The sequence below is a fragment of the Myotis brandtii genome, unplaced genomic scaffold (genome assembly GCF_000412655.1).
Source record: "Myotis brandtii unplaced genomic scaffold, ASM41265v1 scaffold56, whole genome shotgun sequence".
In the NCBI taxonomy this organism is placed as follows: Eukaryota; Metazoa; Chordata; class Mammalia; order Chiroptera; family Vespertilionidae; genus Myotis; species Myotis brandtii.
The window spans coordinates 3,184,185-3,194,541 of record NW_005370080.1 but is presented as its reverse complement, the minus strand read 5'-3'; the positions used below and the strand labels follow the sequence as shown (position 1 = coordinate 3,194,541).

General features: G+C 40.9%; 1 protein-coding gene across 1 annotated transcript in view; it reads right to left on the bottom strand.

Annotated features, from left to right (window-relative positions):
• ADTRP (androgen-dependent TFPI-regulating protein) overlaps window positions 1-9,333 on the bottom strand; it is an 88,182-nt gene extending 78,849 nt beyond the window's left edge. Inside the window, exon 1 of the mRNA XM_005878425.2 lies at window positions 9,152-9,333. The gene's annotated coding sequence lies outside the window, so the exon portion shown is untranslated. The remainder of the gene's footprint in view (window positions 1-9,151) is intronic.
• Window positions 9,334-10,357: the final 1,024 nt, after the last annotated feature.

Below are 10,357 nucleotides of genomic sequence, written 5' to 3'. Positions count from 1 at the left end.
CTGGAAAGAATGATTTCTGCACTACAGGCCTAAAAACACCCTCCCCCACAGTTGTAATAACATAAAACAGTTTTTATGTAGTTTTTGGCTCTTTAGTTGAACTAGTGTTCCATCAATCTGGCTTTAACTTTCAAAGTAAGCCCTGGCTCAGGAGCGAACAGAGAGCACACGGGCCTCAAAGCCACTGAGCGAAGTGGCCAAGTAGGACAATGCAGCCCTCAGCCCCGACATCGTTGTTGGTCTACCATCAGTGACATAACTGTGGGGACACTGGGAGTAAGAGGATGACTGAGGAAATGTTTGCAAGCTGCTGGATGATTTGAGTGGCTCTCAATTTGCTTTCTGTTGTTTTGACAAGGCTCCCAGCCTGCAGTTAAATGTTGGCTTCTAACAAAGCATGGACTCCAACGTGAAGTGAGGTAAAACATTTTTACACAGTGGCCAAGTGTGTGGGCTCTAAGGTCAGTGTGCCCTAGTTCAGCTCTGGTTTCACTTCTTCCTACCTGTGTGACGATGGGCAAGCAAATAAAACTCTCTATGTCTCAGTTTCTTCAACTGTAAAATGAGGATAATAATAATAGTGCCCAACTCATAGTGTTGCTATGCAGGCTGAACAAAACAGTACATGTGGAATGCCAAGGATAAAGCCCTTAAGATAGTAAGTGCTCAATAAGCATTAGGTTTTATGATAGCGAAGGTACTGGGAGAATGTCTGTCCTCATGGTCATCACCTGATCAGAATGCCCATCTGGGGCACAAGAAGTATCTCGCCACTAGGAAGTGTGTTTGCAGGAATAACTTTTGCAGTGTGTCTTCAGTGAGTGGCATAGTAGAAGTGCTAAATCTATCAATAGGCTCTCCACTGCAAGCCTGAATTCTTTCCAGAAAACATTTGATAAGAATAATTCTCAGACATATTACAGAGTCGTCTTAAGATCAGCATTAGCTTTTAAACTGGAAAAATGTTGTAACTCTTGACCTGGGGCTTTCCATTAAGACTATAATGAACCAGAATTTCCCAATGCCCCTGATAAGCTTCTTAGGAATTGAAAAGAACAACTGAAATTGACCTACAGTCTAAGGTTTATGAGTTATCATCACCTCTCTCTGAAAGAGAGAAAGAGAGAAAAAGAGAGAGAGAGAACAGAGGGGCAAGTTCATGAAGACAAGGGAGTTAGATAAACGAAAACACTCAATTTGAGTTTGTTTTAATGAAGGGGGCTAGTGAGCGATAATTATAAATGTCTCCTAGGTAGCAGAGAGAAGTAAAGAAAAATTCAAGTGTGCTCAACTGTTTGCCAAATTATGAAGCCAGAAAACTGCTTTTGAATCCATTGCCCAAATACTGTATAGTTAGAAGTATTTCCTTCTTAAGAAATCATATCATAGGAGTGACTGTTAGTTGATGATGGAAGTGAATGTGCTAGGCCCAAATGGGCCATGCAGAGGCCTGGTGAATCCTGGGAGTTTTCTGTGTTTGAGAAGTAGAGAAACAGCCCTCAGTACCTCAGAGATCATAGAAAGGGAGGAATTTGCTTGATCCCCCAGTTTCCCGGGCCTTTGAGTCCCATCCCCAGTTCAGCAGAAAGACATGGGAGGCTGAGTTGTGAACTGTTCACCGGGTCCACAGAGAGGGAGTCCTTATACCCATGCTCAGAGCGCTAAGAGGGTGCTCAGGGAGCCCTCTCAGTGAACCCACACTGAACACACCCGGGCAGAATGTTTCAACTTCCTATCCTGGATGGGTGCTGTGGACTAAATGTTTGTTCCTCTCAAAATTCACATGTGGAAACCCTAATCTCCAATTTTATGGTATTTGGAGAAGGGGGCTTTGGGGAGGTAATTAGGTCATGAGGACAAAGCCCTCGAGATGGGACTAGTGCTCTTATAAGAAGATGCATGACAGAGTTTGCTTCCCCTCTCTGCTCTTCACATAAGATGGCCATCTACAAACGAGGAGGTGGGCCCTTACCAAACACTGGATCTGCTGGTACCTCAATCTTGGACTTCCTGCCCCAAATCTGTGAGAAATGCGTTTATGTTGCTTAAGAAACCCAGTCTATGGTCTTTTGTTACAGCAGCCTGAACAGTCCAAGACAGTGATTTTCAACCTGTGTGCTGTGGCACAGTGGTGTGTGGCAAGAATTTTTAAAACATGCAGTACCTGACTATTTAGTCAGGGCACGGACCTTTTTCTCTCTAGGTTGTCAAATGAAAAAAATGACAACAGCCAACATAACAATAACCATTTGATGTGAATGAATCAAAATTATATCTATTTTTTTGTCAGATCAGCAAAAAGTACATTTTTTGGTGTGCCACAGAATTTTAGTAATTAATTTATGTGTGCCATGAGATGAAAAAGGTTGAAAATCGCTGATCTATAGTAAGACAATGAGTATACCCATTACATCTTCCCTCCATTTCTTTAGGTGGGAAGAGACTTGTTGACAATGTGACACAAAAAGATGATGGGTCCGTCCATTTGATTTGGTGCGGACTGAGCCTGGGTGGAGGTTAGAAGAGAGCTTCCTCCACTGCCTGAGAAAAGCAGCAGAATAAGGGAGGACATAGAACTTATCCTTTGAAGAGCTAAAACTATAATCATTATACATTGGCCACTTGAAACTATTTTAACATATGATTTTCTAAAGCAAGTATTACTGTGCCATTTTTCTTTTTTTAAATTCTTTATTGTTGAAAGTATTACATATGTCTCCTTTCCCTCCCCCCCATTGTATTGTGCCATTTTTCAATTTAAGAAGCCACATCTGAGGATATGAGTGGCTAAATAACTTGTCCAAGGACACAATAATAAATAACAGAACTGGGACTTGAAGCCATCCCCCTCTGACCTAGAAACCCATTATCATATGGAGACTCTATGTACATGCTTTGCAACTACTCCATAAATCTAAAATGTTTCCAATATAAAAGAAAATTATTACAAATAAAATCCAATATCTAAATTGCTCTACTATGGTATCTCACTAAATAACTTATGAGAGTTTTGCTTTGTTTATATGTGAAATTTCTTGGAAATTTTGAAAAATAATGTGCTATACTTTCACCTGACGATCTTTTTAGCATCTATATTCCCAAAGTGTTGTCTTGTACTTTTTTTATGTCAAGCACTTGGCAATAGAGCTTGCCATCAGGAAAGCTGCCAATAAATGTTAGGCATTGTCATCATCATCATCATCGCCTTAACAAATAACCATTTGTTACATCATATCTTTAAAGCCAGTGAACACGTTAGACTCCCCCACTGGACTGTGAATGGCTCAAGAGTAGGAACTTAGTAGATTCTAAATAGCATTTTCTAAAACAAATACAGCCATGCCTCACTTATTGTGCTTTCTTTATTGAGCTTTCCAGATATTGAGTTTCATCAAAATCGAGGCAAGACCCTCCACCAACAAACAAATTATGATTCTTTGAAGGTTTAAAAGATGGTTAGCATTTTTTAGCAATCAAGTATTTTTTTAATTAAGTTCTGTAAATTTTTTAGACCTAATGCTATTCCACACTGAAACATAACTTTGATATGCACTGGAAAACAAAAACAAAAATTTGTGTCACTTTATTGCACTATTCGCTGTATTGCGGTGGTCTGGAACCAAACCTACAATATCTCTGAGGTATGCCAGTAAATCCCTGTGCTCACAATTAGATCTCATAGCAATGTATCTTAAAATCCATAGGCAGGCCTGGCCAGCGTGACTCAGTGGTTGAGTGTTGACCTATGAACCAGGAGGTCATGGTTTGATTCCCGGTCAGCAGCATACATGCCAGGGTTTCCAGCTCAATCTCCAGTGTGGGGCGTGTAGGAGGCAACCAATCAATGATTCTCTCTCATTCATGTTTCTATCTCTCTCTCCCTCTTTCTTTCTCTCTGAAAGCAATAAAAAATACATATAAAAACACACACACACAAACTTATAGGCAGTTTCTTTCTGTTTCTGTTTCTAATTTACCTATGCCCTGAGGGAAGAGAGATGTGTGGCCAAATTGGTGCCTTCTCCATGATTCTTGGCCACTGTTTCCAAGGAAAAGCCCCGTTATTTCATCCAACTGATGCTAGGGGTGAGGATATGATAGACTTAAACCCACCATTCCAAAGGTGGCTTCCCTCGTGCATATCCTCTTTCAGCTGTAACTCAACTAGATCAAGCTATCCTCTCTTCTGTGCTGCGCATCAGGGGGAAAATCTCCAAATGGGAACAAGACAGAGCAATTCTCATGCCTTATGGGCAATTTAAAGGGGTCAAATCATCTTTTTTTTGCTGTCATGTCAAGTGTTTCTTAGCCCATGTTCCCATTTCCACTAAATACCAACAAATGTTTATAAATTCCTGGCAACTAGAAAGGTTGAGGGCCTAGTTCCAGCAGCTTATGCATCAGGAAATGTGAACTCTCAAAAACAAAAGTTTTCACTGTGGCTTTGCTGAGTTAGCACACTCTGTGTTCACTGAGATAGCAGGCCCCATCACATGAGTTTGCTCAACCAAATGGTGACACTTGATTAGGGTATTATTTTAAAAGATGTTAGTTCTACGTAATTGCAGGAAATACCCTCCAGCTCAGCACTATCCAACAGACTTTCTGCAATGATGGAGATTTTTATATCTGTACTTTCCATTAAGGTAACCTCTAGCCATATGGAGTTATTGAGCCCTTGAAATATGGCTAGTACAACAGGGGAACTGAATTTTTTTTATTCTATTTAAGTTGATTGATATTTAACTAGTCCCATGTGACTAATGGCTACCATGTCGGGCAGTGCAGCTCTTGGTTGACCAACTGTCCCACTTGACCCAGGACTGAGGGGCTTCCTGGGATGCAGGACTTTCAGTGCTAAAACTGTCACAGTGCCAAGCAAAGTAGGCCAGTTGGTCACCCTAAACCAGATCTCTTTGTAAAATACGTTTGGCATTTTTGGAAGTGAGAATTGGATATGTTCCAGCTACCGTGTCAAGCAAAAGGGAAGGAAACTCAAAGACAGATATGTAACGGATAGTTTTTCTTCCAAAGCAAAATACAATGAATTTTTTTCTAAAAAACAAATTAATGAATTGATGAGACCACAGGATTGATCCTTTAACTGAAGTAGTCTATTTAAAACTGCAATAAAAATAAGAATATAGAAAACATAAGACACTCATCCTCAAACTACCTGCAGAACCCACCAGTAACCTACTTGACTATATATTGATTCTCATGGGAAAGTGGAAGGCAATAGGTGAATTCAGATATGCTTCTCCTGGAAAAGGCTTCTCTACCCCAGCTCTCATCTACTTGCCAACCAGGGAACCTGAAACTCATTGCCAGCATCGAATTCCTCCAGGTTAAGCATTGTCCTCTATTAAAATACAGACATTTTCTAAGATAAGTCATATATGACCAAAAATATAGGGTGTCCCAAAATTCACGCAAGAAGTAATTTTGATAGAAAACACAGGTTTATAATTAAAAATTGTAAATTTTTTATTGATTCATAAAGTATACAGTATACGGGTATGTATGGAATAGCACATCGGGTAAATGTCCTCCACGGCTTTGTTGGCACAAACACAAAGCCGTGGTCCTCATTGGTCTTCATTGTCCCTGCTCCTGGGCCATAATTGGTACTTGGTAATGCTTATCATGATGAAGGGATTGAAATCAAAGGGTAACAGATATTAGAATCTGATTCAATAAACCAAGGAAAATTAGGCTTTTATTTTTTGTTGTTGTTGTTAATGCTCACGCAAAATTCAAATCTTGCTTGAATTTTGGGACACCCTATATAAGTTGTCCCCAAAAATGTATATATACACTGAATAATTATAAAGGCAGTGTTTATTTAAATCATTTCATCTTCAAAATTGAGCTATCAACTGTTAAAGTGTGTATACTTTTGGGGGGGGGACATGCGGTATGGAGAGATAATCACTGTCAATTCATACATTTTAATAAAGAATTTTTATAATACATTTGAAAAAGAATCCCACTGTTACTTTTTATTTTGTTTTATTTTGCTTTGCCTTGCTTTGCTGTTCTCACATCTCTGGTTCATTTGACTAAATCAATATCCATATAAAAATGCACACATGTAATTCAATAATATTAGTTACCTGAGTTATAACGGCTCTATGAGTAATGATGTCTTTGCATCATTAAGGAGAGCTGAAAATCACTCTATTTCATCATTCTAGCATTTATTATTTAAATTTTTATTTCTCATTTTTGGTTACTTTTCACTTAATCTCTTCTCATACATTTCTTTTTCTGTCATTGGCTCATTGAAGGATAGTGGTAGAGACTAGAGTTATAGTTGCTGAGATAAATATGAGAATGAAGTCAAGTCTTAGTTCTGGTTCCTTTATGAACCAATTTATTTGCAATCTTTTTGGCAGTACAAAACTTTATTGTGCATAAGAATTACTTGGGGCTCTTAAAAAAACCCCAACAATTCCTGATTTTTCCCCACAAAAGATTCTGCTTCAATAGATGTGGGGAAAGGTCAAGAATCAGCTTTCCCCCACTTCCATGCAAGCAGTCCATGATCGAGCTGTACTCTTCTCCCCAGGAATACTGGAGGAGAGAGCAGGAATGAATGATCACTAATGCAACCTCATATTGGGTAAAACAATCTTGACTGTATTACATGGTGACCACTGCTCAGAAGTAAGATCACAGAATGTCTTGGGTGCATAGTTAACAATGAAAATTAGGTCAGGTGTGAATCTTGGTCCTCGAGTAAACTTATTATTGGAGCATCAAAAGAATACTAGCATCATATGACATCCAACTGTACATTTTGCTCTTTGTCACAGATTAGTTATATAGTTGGGTTGGGATGGTAGATGTATAATTTATTTCCTAGAAACCTCTTAAGCCTCAGCAAATAGGCCCTAAATTGGTGAGCCTGTGTCTCAGATCCTAATCATGTCTAGACCTGTCTGTTTCCCAGCATGAACACAAGACAGCGTTCTGAAGATAGGACCCTAGATATTGATAAAGAGAATGATAGTTGCTATATATATAGAAGGAAAGCATAATTTCAAATTCAGTTTCTTCATTAAGTTTTATTATAATTTTTAAACCTTCACCATTTTCATTTCTTTGTTTTGAGTCATGACCTTAAATCAATAAGCATAATTAGACTTATTGAATTTCTTTCTCTTTGCTTCTAGGAATTAATTTGGTAAGCCATAAGTAATTTAGCGAGCATGTTTGCACAAAACATAGTTTATATATCTGACCCATTGTATACAATTGTGCACTGTGGTCCCTTCAAAATGCTGCCTACAGCCCATGTTATGAAAGTTCAGAGCTGCAGGAGGGCTTTAGGGAGACCCCTCTGGTGAGAGAAAGGAGGGTTTCTTGTTTCTTGATTTCACATAAGGCGTATCCTCAAGTGTAAATCCATTTGCTGCTCATTGAAATCTTGTCAGTTCTGAGAGAAAAGTATTCTGGAGATAATTTGAAATAAAATCCATGGAATTTCTGACCCAGAATCCCTGACATTTGCTAGTTGGGCTCAATAGGAAGATCCAACAGCCAAGGCACCCCTTAACAGTAAGGGCACAGCATGTTACAGAGGCTTTACATTCAGCGCCTCATTCTACTGCTTTCCTTCCAGGGCTATCGTGCTTCCCCACCAAATCTCATCTCCCCTCTCTTCAGGATGGTTTTCAGTGTTTACCAAGTATCTATCAACTAATTCCTGGTAAGCGGAGAGGCCAGAGAACTGTGATGGGGGTAGCAGATAGTTATTAAGCTTGACTGAATGGCACAACACACTGGCCAGTGATTTTCCCATCAGCCTGTAGTGTGTGTAGGGATGCCCTTTTTCCTTCTGCCTTCCCTAGCTGGAAATTTCATCACCAATATATATACATGTCTGAGATGCTAGGAAATAATGCAGGCTGGGCAGGACTTAACTCCTCTGAGTTTGTTTTCTTTCTCAGGACATAGGAAAGTTTTCCCAGTCATAAAAAAAGGGGGAGGGGGAGCAAATGACAGCTAAACTCCTAAGTGTTTTTTTATTTTTATTTTTTAAAGAAACCTTAGGTTTTGAAAGGAAAACGGATGGGGGAAAGGGCATCAAATGTTCGATGATTCACTGTGTGTTGAAACGGCTGGTGCCTGGGGACCCGTTGCTGCTTTTCTGGATAGGTGAGTTGGGTGTAGCCCAGCCTGGGTGTGCACACCTAAGCAGCAAGTGGCAGGACACACCTGGGCTTGCTTTTATCTCTGTTTTGTTGAAATTGTGTGGTCTGAGTCTTCCAGAGAGGGGTCACTCAGCAGCTGAGCCTGTGGTGCCATATGTATCTTACCAGGGCCTCTGGCAGCAAGAGCCCCATATTGGTTGGCTAACATACTAGTGACGTTAACTGTTTAAAGTTTAGGGAAGTTTTGGCTAGATTAGAGAAGGGGAGTGGTACCTGGGCAAGTCACTGGGGAGGGCCTTTCAGTGCTTTGGAAAATATATCCTGCTGAAACCTGCCTCCTCTGCAGTTTCTCTCTGCAACTTGTTTAGGGCCAAATTGTCATAGTCACTGTCTAATAGGGCCAGGAAGCGCCATTTACACTATAGGAATCTGGATGTTAAATACCCACCGTTAGCTGGCTATTTCTTGAGAACAAAAGAAAACAAGATGTCCCATGTAGTGGTGAGGTTGGAGGAAACTAGAAGTGGTTAAAAGGCATTCTGCTCTCGGATCCCATTTTACCAAGTGGGTAGGAAGTTTTCCCACCATCCCCTCTTTTTCTCTGACCAAAGCAATAAACGACATTAGACCTCTTCGTCTGATTTCACACTAGCGACAGTCTGTTGACACACAGGATACATGTTCAGAAACCCAAGTTCCAATTCTGAGAAGCTACACAAATCTATGCCCCTGCCCACCCACTCCCTCTCTGTAACTGTTGTTCACCTTCACACAGTGATGAACCTCAGATGCCGACTCACAGCCCTGCTGAGTGAGACCCCCTGTGTTGAGATCAGACATGTTATGAGGACGCAGAAGCCTCATTGCCCTCTCACCCCATTGCCCTCTCACCCCATTGCCCTCTCACCTGGCCACACAGCCACTTCTCCAAGTAATCATCAGGCCGAGCAGACACTTACCTGCAAGCTATTTTTCTTAAGATTTGGCCTCACCTGTGGTTTCTGCAGAATGACCCTCTGCCTGAATATGGTCATTGTGACTGAGGATGACGAAGAGCTAAGGTCTCCCTTGCTTGTTGGTGGTAATTCATTTTGTTGATTGAAAAAGAAAAGAACAAAAAAGGCTTGGTTTGGAGGATCTCTCAGGCTGGCAGACTGTGAGAATGCTATCAAAGGTGAGCAGGCAGCATACCTGACTGATGAATTGATAGTCATGACTGCCAGAAAGTGTGGGAGTGGTAGCTGGCAAGAGCCAATCTTTTTTTTTTTTTTTGGTGAGAGGGAGTTGCCTCACTCCCTCCACACCGGCATCAACCGCCTGGCAGGAGTGTTCAGGAATAGGGCATAGAGGAAAAATGTGGGGGTGCGGTGTGTGAACGCAGCACAGTGGATTTCTATCAATGAAGCGAAGAACCAGTTTTCCTTTCTATTTTATTTAAATAGCTTTATTGAGGTATATCTCTCCAGAGAACAGAGGAAAATTTGCCTGGAGAATATGAGTGTCCACTCTTCCCTCAAAGGACAACTTAAAAAGGAGACTTTCCAGGCGCCCAGCCAAGAGTCTACTGGGGCACCACCAGTGCCCCAGTGCATTGGCTTGGACAGGGCTACTCTCAGCTAAGTGGGAGCTGCCACACTTCAGGTTGTGGCTTGTCATGTTGCCCTATTATCCAGAACCCTTCCCCCAAGTTTTCTACCCTCTAAAGGGGACATGTCAGGAGCTGTAGTCTCAGGGATATTCCTTGGAATTTCAAATGAGACCCAGCTCTAGGGTAAGTTTAGAATCTTGTGGGCTATGTTTGGCCCAGATACCATCCCTTTGGCCACTTTGGATGGTGCTATTATTTTTAATTGGTGGGGCAGTTATTATATCCCTTTGCACAGCCTTTACATGGAGAGTCTTAAAGATCTTTGCATCCATTCCATTCCATCACAGGCCTTTTAGCAATGACCATTCTCTTGCATTCCATACTAGAAAAACAAAATTCTTGCTGAGGCAAACTAACTCCCTTCAACCAAGTAAAGGACACCCTTTGGGGAGGAAAGCACATACCTATTCACCTGGGATGACCTTAACTCACATCTGCCCATTATACACCAATACTTTCCTGTTCTGAGCCAACCCTCTGAGTCCCAAGCAATTCTCTTAGAGAATTGGATTTTATTTTGTTTTTCTGTCTCTAGCTATTTCCTGCTTTA